Source organism: Moschus berezovskii, chromosome 18, assembly GCF_049115385.1.
Source record: "Moschus berezovskii isolate FMDL1 chromosome 18, NW_MosBer_1.0, whole genome shotgun sequence".
NCBI classification, from domain to species: domain Eukaryota; kingdom Metazoa; phylum Chordata; class Mammalia; order Artiodactyla; family Moschidae; genus Moschus; species Moschus berezovskii.
The window spans coordinates 67,356,177-67,373,205 of NC_142477.1; the positions used below are offsets into that span (position 1 = coordinate 67,356,177).

The window sequence follows — 17,029 nt, forward strand, 5'->3', positions numbered from 1 at the left end:
AAGCTGAGGATGGGACTTACTGGGCTAAAATCAAGTTGCCACAAGGCTGCATTTCTTTCTGGAGGCTCTCAGAACCCATTACCTCCTTCATTTCAAGTTGCCAGCTAAATTCAGTTCTATAGTTGTGACTGAGGTCACTGTTTCTCTGCTACTGTTCCCAGAGTCTAGAGCCTACCTATATTTTTTGACCACCCCCTTTCTCCATCCTCAAAGCCAACAAGAGCAGGTCATGTGCTGCTTGCGCTTCAGATCTCCCGCCTCTTTTTTCACTGTAGCGTCTTTCCCTGACCCACTCTTCTGTCTCCCTCTTCTGTTTTTAAGGACTCTTGTGGTTACACTGGGCCTACCCAGGTAATCCAAAATAATCCCCTATCTCAAAGTCCCTTTTGCTATGTAACATAGTCACAGGCATGTTAATAGTCACAGGTTCTGGGCATGAGGACAGGACATCTTTCGGGGAGTTGTTATTTTGCCTGCCACATGATTGCCTTGGGAGGACAGGGAATTGTTCCCAAAGAGCAGGGAGATCCTTCTGGAGTGGTGGGAGTGTCCTGTACCTGGAGCACAGTGGTTACACAGGTACATACAGTAGTCAGAATCTTAGTTATAATTTAACTTCTGTTACCGCATTTTTTCAAGTGCTTTTATATTACTAATTTGCTAGTAATTACAACAACTATATGGTCGGCACACAATTATCCATTTTTTCTCTTAGTACTCTGGTGTTACCATATAAGTTAGCTTTAACTGATCTGTTCAATAACACAGTATAATTTACTAGATTTTTTCCAGATACACTGTTCCTCTTTGTGGCTATGTTCCTCTTGAATATAAAGGCCAAGGAGATTTCCCCTGAAACAAAGTACAGTACATAGATCTGTCAGTATTCACCCCATATGGAAAGCCCATTTAAGAAATAATACAATTCAGTAGTTTATTTATGGTTTTTTAAACATTGAATAAATCCACTCATTCGTAACAAAACTCACTGAAGTTCTTTATAGCAAGACACTGCTCTAGGAGCTGGGAGTAAAATCACCAATAAGACAGTCCTGCCCTAGAGGAGTTTACTTTGAAATGTAGAAGACAGACCAATATGTAAAAATACCAGTTTGTGATAAGCACTATGAGGAAGAGCAGTAATGTCCTGCAATAGTAACTGAACCCTTGTTATGTACTACGTGAGCACTGTTCTAAGCAATCAATATGTCTGATTATTATCTGCATGTTACTGATGAGGAAACTGAGGAAACAAAAGGTTAATTGCCCCAAATCATACACCTAATAAGTTGTAAAGCCAACTTTCCAAACCAGGCAGTCTGGTTTCACTCTGAGGAGAGGTGCTAGAGAATAGCCAAAGAGGATCTCCATGGGGGGAACAGAACCAGATTTGAATAAGTAAGCAAACAATATTAGTATCCTAAACCGCATTCTATCAATAGCCCCTATGCTACCCTGAAAGAACATCAAATGCAAGGCATTTGAGGCAGGCGGTGGTTAGCATGATAGAAGAAAAGCAAGAAGGCCAGTGTGGTAAGAGCAAAAGTAGGCAGATGCTGTAGTGAGGACATGGAAACTCTGCGGAGGGCTCTGAGTAAGGGGCAACTTGAGCTGATTAGTTTCAAAAGGATCAGGACAGGAAAACCAGAGTAGAATCCAGGGAACAATGAGAAGGCCTTTGCCAAAGCCCAAATGAGAGATTTGGGTGGACTAAACAGCATGCTCATTTCCCCTTATTCATAAGCTCGCTGTTTAAGGTAATCAGACACAAACCCTGCCTTCACTATGCTTGTTACAGTAAGGAAGATAAGATGTACATACTGTAATTCAAGATTTAGATTTGGTGCCATGAGGGAGTGGCAAATTTCAGAAAATTGAAGTTAGTTTTAGCTGAAGGGACAAGAGTGAGTCTTCACAAAGGAGGTGCCATTTGATAGATCAAAAGGACCAACGGGGTTGGAGACAGAAGGCAAGGGATTAATCTCCTCTGGAGTAAAGTATATAAACCCACTCAGTTCAGTTCAGTCGCTCATTCGTGTCCAACTCTTTGCGACCCCATGAATCACAGCACGCCAGGCCTCCCTGTCCATCACCAATTCCCGGACTCAAACTCATGTCCATCGAGTCGGTGATGCCATCCAGCCATCTCATTCTCTGTCGTCCCCTTCTCCTCCCGCCCTCAATCCTTCCCAGCATCAGAGTCTTTTCCAGTGAGTCAACTCGTCGCATGAGGTGGCCAAAGTACTGCAGTTTCAGCTTTAGCATCAGTCCTTCCAATGAACACCCAGGACTGATCTCCTTTAGAATGGACTGGTTGGATCTCCTTGCTGTCCAAGGGACTCTCAAGAGTCTTCTCCAGCACCACAGTTCAAAAGCATCAATTCTTCGGCGATCAGCTTTCTTCACAGTCCAACTCTCACATCCATACATGACCACTGGAAAAACCATAGCCTTGACTAGACGGACCTTTGTTGGCAAAGTAATGTCTCTGCTTTTTAATATACTATCTAGGTTGGTCATAACTTTCCTTCCAAGGAGTAAGCGTCTTTTAATTTCCTGGCTGCAGTCAGCATCCGCAGTGATTTTGGAGCCCCAAAAAATAAAGTCTGACACTGTTTCCACTGTTACCCCATCTATTTCCCATGAAGTGATGGGACCAGATGCCATGATCTTTGTTTTCTGAACGTTGAGCTTCAAGCCAACCTTTTCACTCTCCTCTTTCACTTTCATCAAGAGGCTTTTGAGTTCCTCTTCACTTTCTGCCATAAGGGTGGTGTCATCTGCATATCTGAGGTTATTGATATTTCTCCCGGCAATCTTGATTCCAGCTTGTGCTTCTTCCAGCCCAGCGTTCCTCATGATGTACTCTGCATATAAGTTAAATAAGCAGGATGACAATATACAGCCTTGACGTACTCCTTTTCCTATTTGGAACCAGTCTGTTGTTCCATGTCCAGTTCTGACTGTTGCTTCCTGACCTGCATACAGGTTTCTCAAGAGGCAGGTGGTGTTGTTTCCAACAACACAAGAAAAGACTCTACACGTGGACATCACCAGATGGCTAACACCGAAATCAGATTGATTATATTCTTTGCAGCCAAAGATGGAGAAACTCTATACAGTTAGCAAAAACAAGACCAGGAGCTGACTGTGGCTCAGATCATGAACTCCTTATTGCCAAATTCAGACTTAAATTGAAGAAAGTAGGGAAAACCACTAGACCATTCAGATATGACCTAAATCAAATCCCTTATGATTATACAGTGGAAGTGATAAATAGATTTAAGGGACTAGATCTGATCGATAGAGTGCCTGATGAACTCTGGACAGAGGTTTGTGACATTGTACAGGAGACAGGGACCAAGACCATCCCCATGGAACAGAAATGCAAAAAAGCAAAATGGCTGTCTGAGGAGGCCTTACGAATAGCTGTGAAAAGAAGAGAAGCGAAAATCAAAGGAGAAAAGGAAAGATATAAGCATCTGAATGCAGAGTTCCAAAGAAAAGAAAGAAGAGATAAGAAAGCCTTCCTCAGCGATCAATGCAAAGAAATAGAGGAAAACAATAGAATAGGAAAAACAAGAGATCTCTTCAAAAAAATTAGAGATTCCAAGGGAACTTTTCATGCAAAGATGGGCTTGATAAAGGACAGAAATGGTATGGACCTAACAGAAGCAGAAGATATTAAGAAGTGGCAAGAATACACAGAAGAACTACAAAAAAGATCTTCACGACCAAGATAATCACGATGGTGTGATCACTGACCTAGAGCCAGACATCTTGGAATGTGAAGTCAAGTGGGCCTTAGAAAACATCACTATAAACAAAGCTAGTGGAGGTGATGGAATTCCAGTTGAGCTATTTCAAATCCTGAGAGATGATGCTGTGAAAGTGCTGCACTCAATATGCCAGCAAATTTGGAAAACTCAGCAGTGGCCACAGGACTGGAAAAGGTCAGTCTTCATTCCAATCCCAAAGAAAGGCAATGCCAAAGAATGCTCAAACTACCGCACAACTGCACTCATCTCACACGCTAGTAAAGTCATGCTCAAAATTCTCCAAGCCCCTTCAGCAGTATGTGAACCATGAACTTCCAGATGTTCAAGCAGGTTTTAGAAAAGGCAGAGGCACTAGAGATCAAATTGCCAACATCCGCTGGATCATGGAGAAAGCAAGAGAGTTCCAGAAAAACATCTATTTCTGCTTCACTGACTATGCCGAAGCCTTTGACTGTGTGGATCACAATAAACTGGAAATATAAACCCATTAGGGGTTCCCTTTTGCACAATCATGGCTTTGGGGTGTAGGTGGGTTAGCAGTCCTATGATTAGGAAGGTTAGGAGCAGAGCATTGAGGATATCTGAAAACCAGGTTACAGTTAACCATAGACCTGTTAGGTAATCATGCATGCATGCATGATAAGTCGCTTCAATCGTGTCTGACTCTTCAACCACATAGACTGTAGCCCACCAGGCTTCTCTGTCCATGGGATCCTCCAGGCAAGAATACTGGAGTGGGTTGCCACGCCCTCCTCCAGTATAAGGTAATTATATAGACGTTCATCTCTAGCCCTGTAAAAAGCATCAGTTGAGTTACAGTGACTTATGCCTTATTTCAAGTAGGGTTTTTCATTGTTGGTTGCCTTGATTTTTCACAGGAGCAGGATGGGAATGCCTAATATGAAAGACTGCAAACTGATAGTGGGCGGGACACTGGCGGGCCTTGGAATCAGACTTTGCCCATAGCTGTGATCTAAGTGTCTGTTACTTAATCTCTGACCTAAAATGATAGGGTTTGGAACCAGTGAATCAAGCCCTTGCAGTCCTGTGCAATCAGGGCAATAGTCCTAAATTCATCTACAGGAACCATTCTTGTTAAAGGCAACAGATGCATTAAAAGCCTAAAGTGTACAAACAGGGTACATGATACAAAGAAGTCTAATACATTCTCTGCCCTCATAGGAACAAAACAGTTACTAAAAATATAAAAATATGTAAAAGCATGAAAGAGATACATGCTGAGAAAGGTAAGTGTAACACTGCTCCGAGTTCAGAGGAGGAAGAGAACCCTTCCTCTTGGAAGACTGCAAAAACCGTTATGGAGGAGGGGGGCATACATTTTCAATAATCACCGAAGATCAGTGCACTTCGTTATGATTTTGAAGTTTGACTTGTCCATATCGGCTATGTAAAAAATTAAATCTGCTTAAACTCTGAGCCTCAGGCTCGTCAGCTAGGATCACCAATGAGTTCTGGGGTGATCAGCGGCACCTTTCACCTAATCCTACATCTGACCTCATCAGACAGCCACTGTAAAGTATAGCTGGGCACCAACAAAAGACTATTAAACTGTGCTTTAATTTCGCTCTGTACTGTACCCCATGTTACTCAGCCCCAGTCTTTAGAGTCTCAGGCTACTCAGCCTTCTAGAAAGACTACTCACTGTGCAAAGACTAATTAGTGTGCAAACAGAATCAGGACAGATACAGCAGGAGTGGTTTGCAGAAGAGAATCCTTTCTTCAGTTTCCAGACTGTCCTCTCATTCTCCATCCATTTTTTCTTGGGCTTCTTTTATTACTTGCCTTTCTTCTTCATTCCCTTTTATTCTCTCCATCTCCTTGAAAGTGAAAGTCACTCAGTCGTGTCTGACTTTTTGCGACCTCATGGACTATACAGTCCATGGAATTCTCCAGGCCAGAATACTGGAGTGGGTAGCCTTTCCCTTCTCCAGGGGATCTTCCCAACCCAGGGATCGAACCCAGGCCTCCTACACTGCAGGTGGATTCTTCACTAGCTGAGCCACAAGGGAAGCCCAAGAAGACTGGAGTGGGTATCCTATTCCTTCTCCAGGGGATCTTGCCGACCCAGGAATCCAACCAGGGTCTCCGGCATTGCAGGTGGATTCTTTACCAACTGAGGTATGAGGGAAGCCCATCTCCTTACCACGACTTAACCCAACAAACTGAAGGTCCTACGAGGTGTGAAGTTTGACTTTACAACAGAAGATTTCTCAAATGTGTGAGACATTTAGTTGTAAAATACTTCACCTCACTTTGCCAGCTTCCCTTGTAGCTCAGTTGGTAAAGAATCTGCCTGCAATGCAGGAGACTTGGGTTTGATTCCTGGGTCGGGAAGATGCCCTGAAGAAGGAAATGGCAACCCACTCCAGTATTCTTGCCTGGAGAATCCCATGGACAGAGGAACCAGGTGGGCTACAGTTCACAGGGTCACAAGAGATGGACACAACTTAGTAACTCAACCACCACACAGGGCATAACTTATTCCCAAAATAATGTCTGTAGGAAAAAACAAATGTATTAATATTTCCCTTACTGGACACTGCTACAATTAATCACAAGTGTCAACAAAAATTCAATTAATAATCAAGTTAAGAAGAAAAAAGGGAATGTTATTCTAGTCAAACTAAGGATCATAACCTGGGAGACAGATTCTCAGCTCCTAGAACTTTTTCAAAGTTAGAAGTTGAAGGCACAGTCATATACATTTTCAGGACAAAAGATTATACATCAAAATGACATACAGATATTTTGCATAAAGTTCACCAAAGATACGTAGACTAGATAAGCCTGTACAAGGGCTTCCCTGGTGGCTCAGTTGGTAAAGAATCCGCCCACAATACAGGAGACCCAGGTTCAATCCCTGGGTTGGGAAGATCCCCTGGAGGAGGGCATAGCAACCCACTCCAGGATTCTTGCCTGGAGAATCCCCTGACACAAGAGACTTGTGGGCTATAGTCCATGGGGTCACAAAGAGTCGGACATGACTGAGTGACTGAGTACACACACATACAAACTCGTACAAAGTGAACAGCAAGTCACTGTGACCCCCTACAGAGTTGGGAAAGAATGCTGTTCCTTTTTGACAGTACATTGCTAGCATCAGAAGAAAGAACAAATTGATCTTCACAGTTAAGCAGACACTTCTGTATTTAAGAAGGTCTAGTTAATGTGTAATGCAGATGAACACTGGATATTGGGGAGGGAGGAGACCCAGGCAGACAGGGAGGGAGACTTTTATGTTTAAGTTTTCTTTCCCTGCCTTAAAATGTAAACACTATTTCATCACAATAAACAGAGCTTCAACTGTAAGATGTTTTCGCATGAGACCAATTCAAGAAATATATACAGACCATATTCTAAATATAACAAATTATATTCTAAATAAAAACAAGTTTTTCACTTCCTTCTTTAGTACCAACTCATTAACACCCTTACTTCTGTAAACCAACTTTTGTGTTCCCCATGCCCACACACCCACATATTCACTGTGGGGTAGAAGTAGGAGCAGAAGCATCTTGCAGCTTCAAAATCTACGTACTGTTACATAGAACTTATCTGATGGTCTGGGTGGTTAGGACTCTGTGATTCCCCTGCACAGGGCACAGGTTCAATCTCTGGTCGGAGAGCTAAGATTTCCAAAAAAACCTATGTACTCTTCTATGTGCATAGAATATTCTTGAAGGACACCCAAGAACCTTTTAATATATTTTCCTTTGTGGAGGTGGACCAACTTTTTATTGTATAACCTCCATGACTATTAAACATAGTATCCAAAACCTAAAATAACAAATTTAAGGGACAACGGCAAGGGGTTAAAGTATACATCAGCTTTACAAATCTGTGGTCAATATACAACTGAAGAAATTATTTTATGGTGTTTTTCTGAATACTGCCTTTTTTTGTTTTTTGGCCACATAGCTGGTGGGATCTTAGTTCCCTGATCAGGGATTGAATCCAGCCCTCAGCAGTGATGATGCAGAGTCCTCACCACTGGACTGCCAGGGGATTCCCTATACTGTTGTCTTTTTCAACACCTGTTTCTATCAACATTTTAGTGTGAATGTCCCTGATTTTCCGTCAATAATCAACCACTCTAACCTTAATTTTTTTAAAGTCAAATAGTTCTTTAAAGCTGATAACAAAATCATTCCACCCCTGTCTACCATTCCTGCTCTCTAAAAAGAACCATTTTCTATTATTGTAACTGTGTGGTTTGCTATTTATAGTCATAATTCTCAATAATGTCCTTCTACTGTTATTTTTGGAAGGACTGATGCTAAAGCTGAAACTCCAATACTTTGGCCACCTCATGCAAAGAGTTGACTCACTGGAAAAGACTCGGATGGTGGGAGGGATTGGGGGCAGGAGAAGGGGACGACAGAGAATGAGATGGCTGGATGGCATCACCGACTCAATGGACATGAGTTTGAGTGAACTCTGGGAGTTGGTGATGGACAGGGAGGCCTAGCATGCTGTGATTCATGGGGTCGCAAAGAGTTGGACACTACTGAGCAACTGAACTGAACTGTTATTTTGTGTAGTTCTTCACCAGTTTTTTTTTTTTACAGATAAAATATTATAGGTTTATTTAAAACTTAATTCTCACCTTGAGTATGCAAAATACAAACTCCACAAAATGTTCATTTTTTTTTTACTTTGTAGTTTACAAATATACAAAATAGAAGTTTGCTTAAATTTATATTACATATTTATTAAGGCAAGGAACTATATAGAAAAAAAAACATTTGTTCTGCTTAAGGCATACTTGGGAATAAACCATTGTACAAATTATTGCACATCTGAAACCACAGTGCATAACAGACTTTCTGCATAAAAAGATTAAAGTAAACCAGGTGTATTTACCTGACTTAGGTCATAAATGTAGATCGGAAGACAAAAATAGATTTTCCTTGTCAAAGTATGCAGCAGTTTGAGAACTTTGGCCTCATTTGGTACCTTTAGAACCAAGACTTTACCAAGCACCATCGTTTAGGCTAATAAACACCATTTTCTGTACCTGAATTTCTTCCTCTTCTTCTAAGATCGTCATAATGGCTTTTAGAAGGCAAACAGAATACAAGGTGATCTTTATGCTTATATTGCATCAAAACAATTCTCAAGGGGTTCTGGTCTTCCCTCCCCCCAACTCTCAGATCTAATTTATACCCTGATATCCACAGCTTCCAGTCACCCCCTTGGCGTTTTGTAAGTCCAGGAATATATATATTCAAGTTGGATTTAGAATTGGAATGATAGAAGATCCAGTCACAGACCCCATCTGTTTTTTTTCCTCTTGAGTTTGTCTTTTGGTTCCTTGTGTCTCCTGATTATCCATTCACAAGTTGACTTGTTGGGAACTTGACCATGATTGTAGTGCTTTCCAGCTGGGTTCCTCCCCTCACCGGGAAGACAGTGTGAAAGGTAAAAAATACTGAATTCTCTTCTGGCAGTGTGGGTCACATCCACTGTTTGGGGTTTTAAAAGTGCCTCTTCATATGTAAGGCGAGGTGGGACCTCGAGAATGCCCGGTCACACTTCTGGCACTGGAAGGGGTGGTGCCCAGTGTGTTTGCGATAGTGCCTGGTCAGTTCATCTGAGCGGGCAAACTTCCACCCACAACCATCCCAGTCACAGTGATAGGGTTTCTCACCTGTGTGGGTGCGCAGGTGTGCCTTGAGATGAGAACTCTTCGTGTAGGTTTTGCCGCAGCCTGCATAATCACAAGTGTGAGTGGCCGTCCTTTTCCGGGGCCACGACCGTCTTCCCCTCTTTGGCTTGGGCTCCTCCGGCATGCAGGAACCGGGTGGCATGAGCTCTTGGTAATGGAGCTTCTAACAACAGAAGACGAGGGCTCAGCTCTTCCACACTATCAGCCTACATACATATACACTCACACATGACACTCCCCTCCCCAGCCTTCCAATAGAGCTGAGCCATAATGTGGGGTTAAATCAATCTTCAGTGTTTTAATTATTTCATGACCGTATGATTTACCAATCCGCCCTAAGTCCCGTATTATGATTACATTTCCAATTTTTCTTTTAACTAGCTTGTTACAGATTTAATAGTGCCTTATTTATTTTCATTTGCCTAGTTTTTCTGTACCTATTACTCATTCATCTCCAATTCCACCAGAAGTGTAAATCTCTTCTCAGTATATTCAAATACTTTAAGTAAGGTATTGATTTAATTTTTTGCTTGGAGATGTCCCACTTAGAACCCACCAGCATCCTTGTCATTCTATTCAAACGAACACTAACTGCTCTCCAGGCCTACTAAAAAGAGTCAGCTGAGGGTTACCTAAAGTCTTGGGAATTCTCTTTGCCTTTGTCCTATGGTGGAACTACTGTTTTGTTTTGTTTGATCCCACACCTTCCTCTCTTATTTTGTCCTTGCCACACCATGCAGGCTCTTGGTTCCCCAACCAGGGACCCAGGAACTAACCCACACCTGCGCATTAGAAGTGCAGAGTCCTGACCACTGGACCACCAGGGAAGTCTCCTTCCCCTTTTAAAATTTTCATCCTTGTTAGAAGACTACATACTCCCATAACTTTCTACAAATGTACATGTGGAAAATAATTTTTAGACTTTGCCAATCTAAAAATGTCTTTATTCTATTTCATGACTGTTTAATGGTCTGACTGGGTACCGAATTATGGATTGAAAATCATTTTCCTACAAAATCTTGTAGCTTTCAACATTGTTATTGAAAGCCTCATTCCATGCTGATTCTAGATCCTTTGTATGCTATCTGATTTTGTTTCCTTAAGGGTCTCCCCTTTATTTTAAATGTCATATGCTGGCACAGTGTACCATGAGATGAGTCTTTGGTTCACTTATTGTGCAACTCTCAGATACGGATCCGTGAAACTCATGTCCTTTAGTCCTGAGAGGTTTTCTTGTATTATCTCTTTAATAATTTGCTCCTTGCATTTTCTTTTGTCTTTTTTTTTTCTAGAACTCCTCCATCTGTTGTATGCCAGATCTTATGGAATGAATTTCTTATATAAATTTCTTATATTTGCTATAGTTTATCTCTTTGTCTTTTTGCCCTTTCTGGGGGGAAGTTTTCTTGACTTTCTTTTACAAACCTGCTACTGCATTTTTAATGTTGGTTATGATATTTTTAATTCTCTAGAGTTCTTTCTAAAACTTGTTTGTGGGTGCATTATTATCTTTTCTTTCTCTGATTATATAAATAATTTTTATACTTATTTTTTAGCTTTCTTCTCCTTGAATCGTCTGTCCACTTGGGAGTTCTTTTTTTAAAACATATTTATTTATTTGCCTGTGCCAGGTCTTAGTTAAGGCATGCAGGATCTAGTTCCCTGACCAGGAATGGAACCCAGGCTCCCTGCATTGGGAGTGTGAAGTCTTAGCTACTAGACCACCAGGAAAGTTCTAGGAGTTTCTTTTTATGTTTTCTTGTTAGGTCTCTTTCAAGTTGGAGGATTTCCTTCAATATCCAGTGCTCCCTGACCGGTTGTTAGGAGTAAGAAATTAATATATTGATTAGAAAACCTTTGTCAGCATACAAGTAGGTCAAATGGTATCACTTTAAACATGTCCCATCCATTTCATTGATCATCCTTCCTAACCTTCTGTATTTTTAAGACTTCTCTTTCAGGCTCTTTGCTTCTCAGTGAAGCACACTTTGATCTCACTTAGGAGGGTGTAAGTCCAGCTGTCTACATTTAGGGAACAAAGTGGAAGAGGGAGCAGGAGGTCTCACTAATTGGGATGAAGAATTTCACTTCATCCCCTTTCAGCTTGCCTGGAGTCTGAAATCCCAAATTCCATTAGTTCAGCCTCTAATCATCTGCCAGGACCAAGATGTTTCACTCTAACCATGCTCCCAAGTGTAGGAGGTTATCAAGCAATCCTGCTCTCAGCTCTACCTATGTCACCAGTTTCATAGATTCCCGGTGCCTCCAATTCCCAAGTCTAGCTGGAATCCACAGTATGAATCAATTTGCTTCTTTAATCTCCATTGCCAGCCTAGATTCTAACTTCCTTGGTCTGGTACTTCCATTATCACTCTTCAATGTGTTTCCTGCTTCCAAAATGATGTCATTATTGTTTCCTCACCCATCTTTGACAGTTTATCTATTTGAAAAAAAATCCTTTATTGCCTTCAGGAAGAAATATGTATATTCAATCTGCCATGTTAAGCCACTACTCCCTCTGTGAAACACCACCTTCTCTTTTATGAGAAACCACTGTTTGGTGTCCTACCTGTTTGGTGTTCTTCCCCAATCTTCCTAACTTCCCAACAGAGAAGGGCTCCCCCTCTCTGTTCAGTCTTTAAAATGGAGGGCCCTGGGGCTTGCTCCTGGGCATCTACTCTGCTTTACATTCTCTAGATGGTCTCTCCTGCATCACAGTTACAATACTATCATCAGGAAAAGAGGCTTTACTCCCACCCTGACCTTTGCCTACTTTGTCTCTTATATATCTCCAGGCATTCCAAATGTAGCAGAATTCTTGATCTCCTACCCAAAACCTGCTACTCCCTAAAAAATGTTCATCTCTTAGTCTTCTGTTTCATTTACTCAAGTCAAAACCTAAGCATCATCCTTGACTCCTTCTCCTTCACTCCAAGCATGTAAACTAGCAAGACTCAGCGAGTCTACCTCCAAAATATATCCAGAATCTCTCTCTTTCTGTCTAGCACTACTAGATGGTAGTCTAGCACGACCATCAAAGTCATCATCTTTTATCTGGCCTCCTACAGTAGCCTCTTGATGGTTCCCCTGCTTCTCCTCCCCTCCTCCTGCTTCCCCCCCTGCCTCCTCCCCACCTACACTGTGTAATCTCTCCACAGTCACTATCTTTCAAAAGGATAGACTATGCCACGCCTTGGCTTAAAACCCTCAAAGCTTTCCACTGTACCTATCATAGCTTGGCTTAACACAGCCTTATATAATTTTACCCTTTCCAACTTCTTTAATCTCATCTCTACTCCTACCTTCCCCCATGCTCTAGCCACATGGGCTTTTCTTAACATGACAAGCTAGCTCAGGCCTATTTAAAAAATTAATAAAACAGAAACCTCAATTAAAAAGGGGACATTTCATTCCCTGTGACTGTTCTTATTTAGCTGCTAGGTCGTGTCCAACTCTTTTATGACCATCTGGACTCCTCTGTCCATGGCCAGGCTCCTCCGTCCATGGAATTTTCCAGACAAGAATACTGGAGTGGGTTGCCATTTCCTCCTCCAGGGGATCATCCTACCCAGGGACCGAACTTGAGTATCCTACACTGGCAGGCAGATTCTTTACCACTGAGCCACCTGGGAAGCCCAGCTGTAGCAGGGCCCAACAGGAAAAAGAGGGACTTCCTCTTCTTACCTGGCAAGAATGTAATCAATAAAAAGCCACTATACTTCAAATTCTCAGTTCCTTCAATGGACTCTGTTTACTATAGCCCTTCCAACTTCCTTTTCCCCTCTCTGTAAGAGTCCTCTAGTGGCATGGAACTTGTATGGCTTGCCATGGTTACAGATCCCAAACTGCAAGTCTTTGTTGATTGTGAATACACCCATTTTTGCTGGAGAAATAACTGGCAGTCTATTTTAGGTCAACACTATCATTGGGTTTTCACAGGCTATTTCCTCTCTCTGGAATGTTTTTCTTCTTGTCACTTAAGCCTCAGCTTAAATGCCAACTTCTCAGACTATCTCTGACCCACCAAGTCTAAGCCAGCTACCAAATCACTTTCTTTTTAGTCTCTGCGTTGCACTTAGTACTATCTGATTTTTTTCCTACTGTACATATTTACTTAGTTTCTCTCCTAGAATATACACTTAATGAGAGCAGGGATCTCATTCGTTTTGTTCAGAGCTGTTTTCCTAGCACCTAGAACATTGCCTGGTATGTGGTTGGCACTAAAAAACCAGGCCAGGGGAGGGAACATGGAGTAGTTCACCCAGGAGAAAAATCAAGTTTTTAAGTGCTATAAAGAAAGGAGATGATCCATGAAACTTGTGTTAATTAAGCATCAAAAGTTAACATTCTGGTGATCCAGTGGTCAAGAATCTGCCCTGCAACAAAGGGGTTCGATCCCTGGTCAGAGACCAAAGATCCCACATGCCCTGGGGCAAATAAGCCTGAGTGCCACAACTAGAAAGACGGTTCTCCGAAAAAGATCCTGCATGATGCAACAAAGATCCTGAGTGCTGCAATCAATGCAACTAAATAAATAACTAACAAACAAACACAGCTCCTAAAAACAGATGTTAACATTCTGAATAGAAATGACTCATAAAGTATGAACACCATTCGCAAAATTTCTCAAGCCTGCACTCCTAAACTATGTACATTTGCTGTGTTTAGTCACTCAGTTGGGTCCCACTCTTTGCGACCCCAGGTACTGCAGCCCGCCAGGTTCCTCTGTCCATGGGGATTCTCCAGGCAAGAATACTGGAGTGGGTTGCAGGCCCTCCTCCAGAGGATCTTCCCAACCCAGGGACTGAAGCCAGGTCTCCCGCATTGCAGGTAGATTCTTTACTGATCTGAGCCACCAGGGAAACCCAACTGACATTTGGGGCTGGATAATTATTTGTGTGTGTGTGTGTTTAGGGGTGTTTTGGGGGTAAGGCTGTTTTATATATTGTAGGATGTTTAGAAACCTCTCTGATCTTCACCTACTAGATGGCAGTAGCACCTTGCCAGTTATGACAATCAGAAATGCAAATCTCCCCCTCCCCGCAGCCTCTCCCACCCCGGGACAAAATGTTCACCAGTTAAGAACTACTGTGTTAAAAGAAGTTTCACTGTGCAATGTTCACAAAGGGGTTGTCACTTAGGTCTGCTAAAGGCCTGGCATCCTAGAATCATTTAAAGTGTATGTTTTTTTTTTTCTTTTTTTAAATCATCTTCAGCTAGTTGGGGAGAACCCATGGCACTGGAACAACAGTGTCAACATTTCCTAAGCAAGTGCTGCTGCTTGGGGAGGTGAAACCTAGGGGGAAATCTGATGAAAAGCATAGTTCTAAAGTGTCTTCCCATAGACGCTTTATTAGTTGTAAGAAACAAACAACTAAATATAGTGGAGAACGGAGGTAAAAGCATAACCATGTGATCAAAATTAATCTCACTTATGGGGAACAGGTGAACACCATGTGTCTGCGGAGTTGATTCTCTGAGAAGACCACGATGTCACCTACGTGCCTTAACAGCCAAGAATGCAAATCACAAGGAACAATTATACAAACACAAAAATAAGTTATTTTTTCTAAAAAGTGGCAGGGAGTACTGTATTCTTCAAAACCATCAGTGTTATAAAAGAAAAAGAAAAGCTGCAGGAATTGTTCCGGACTAAAGGAGACTACATGCAACACTGCCCCTAGCTGGGTCCTGTAGTGGAGAAAAGAAAATGCTGGAAAGGATATTATTAGGCCAATTGAAAAGAACTAGAGTACAAACTAGGTTGAATACAATGTTGTGATAAAGTAAATGTATGAAGTTGATAACTGTTAGGAAATACACACTTAAGAACTGAGGGATAAAGGGCCATGATAACTGTAACTTACCCTCAAGTATTTCAGGAAAAAAAAACATATATAAGTATACATAGGGAGAAATATCAATAACCTCAGATATGCAGATGACACCACCCTTACGGCAGAAAGTGAAGAAAAACTAAAGAGCTTCTTGATGAAAGTGAAAGAGGAGAGTGAAAAAGTTGGCTTAAAGCTCAATATTCAGAAAAGTAAGATCATGGCATCAGGCCCCATCACTTCACGGCAAATAGATGGGGAAACAGTGACAGACTTTACTTTGGGGAGGCTCCAAAATCACTGCAGATGGTGACTGCAGCCATGAAATTAAAAGATGTTTACTCCTTGGAAGGAAAGTTATGACCAACCTATATTCCGTTCCGTTGCTCAGTCGTGTCCGACTCTTTGCGACCCCGTGGACTGTAGCCTACCAGGCTTCTCCATCCGTGGGATTCTCCAGGCAAGAATACTGGAGTGGGTTACCGTTTCCTTCTCCAGGGGATCTTCCCGACCCAGGCATCGAACCCGGGTCTCCCACATTGGAGGCAGATGCTTTAACCTCTGAGCCACCAGGAAAGCCCAACCTATATAGCATATTAAAAAGCAGAGACATTATTTGGTCAACAAAGGTCCCTCTAGTCAAGGCTATGGTTTATCCAGTAGTCATGTATGGATGTAAGAGTTGGACTATAAAGAAAACTGAGTGCCAAAGCATTGACGCTTTTGAACTGTGGTGTTGGCGAAGATTCTTGAGAGTCTCTTGGACTGCAAGGAGATCCCAGCAGTCCAGCCTAAAGATCAGTCCTGGGTGTTCACTGGAAGGACTAATGTTGAAGCTGAAACTCCAATCCTTTGGCCACCTGATGCAAAGAGCTGACTCATTGGAAAAGACCCTGATGCTGGGAAAGATTGAGGGCAGGAGGAGAAGGGGATGACAGAGGATGAGATGGTTGGATGGCATCACCGACTCAGTGGACGTGGGTTTGGGTGGATTCTGGGAGTTGGTGATGGACAGGGAGGCCTGGTGTGCTGCGGTTCATGGGGTCGCAAAGAGTCAGACAGGACTGAGTGACTGAACTGAGCTGAATCATAGATGGATAGTTACATACATAAGAAAGAGATTAAGTAAATGAGAAAGCAAATGGGATCAAAGGTTAAGGATATTTGAATCTGGGTAAAGGGTATCCGTGTGTGTTCCTTGCAATATTTTTGCTTGCAACTTTTCTGTTTGAAATCATTTTCAAGTCAAAAAGTAAAACATAATATTTTCAAATAGAAAAAAATGGCTTTGAGAAACAATCTGATTGAAATAATCTGGCAGGTTAAGAGGCTGGCAATATTCTTAAAAGACTATTAGTGTTGCGGAAACATCACGGATCTAAAGAAATCTATGTTTAGTCCCGTGTTACTAACTTATGATCCAGAGAAAGTCACCCAAAGCCTCTCTGAGTTTCAGTTCCTCCAACTCAGAGAGCTGTTGGGATGATCAAACGAAAGAACTCATATATAAAAGCCTTTCCTGCTACATACCACCGCAGAAAAGTTTAACAACAAGCAGGACAAAAGCCGTAACTGCCTCTCACGGCAAACCAGCGGCTCCACCATGTCTTTTCCAAGGCCCTGAGGCCAACTGCGGTGGTTAACGGCCTCACCTCGTCCAGCGGGCGGTGACAGCACCACTTCCCTCTGCAGGTGGCTGCAGCCGCTGCCCGAGTGCGCAGGCGCGG

General features: G+C 42.2%; 1 long non-coding RNA gene across 1 annotated transcript; it reads right to left on the reverse strand.

Moving 5' to 3' along the window:
* Positions 1-8,406: 8,406 nt before the first annotated feature.
* LOC148775004 (uncharacterized) lies at positions 8,407-17,008 on the reverse strand. Its single transcript, XR_016035212.1, has 3 exons — positions 16,955-17,008; positions 15,671-15,886; positions 8,407-9,631 (listed from the first exon to the last, which is right to left on the reverse strand). It is a non-coding gene; the product is annotated as an uncharacterized LOC148775004 (long non-coding RNA).
* Between the last annotated feature and the right edge of the window lie 21 nt (positions 17,009-17,029).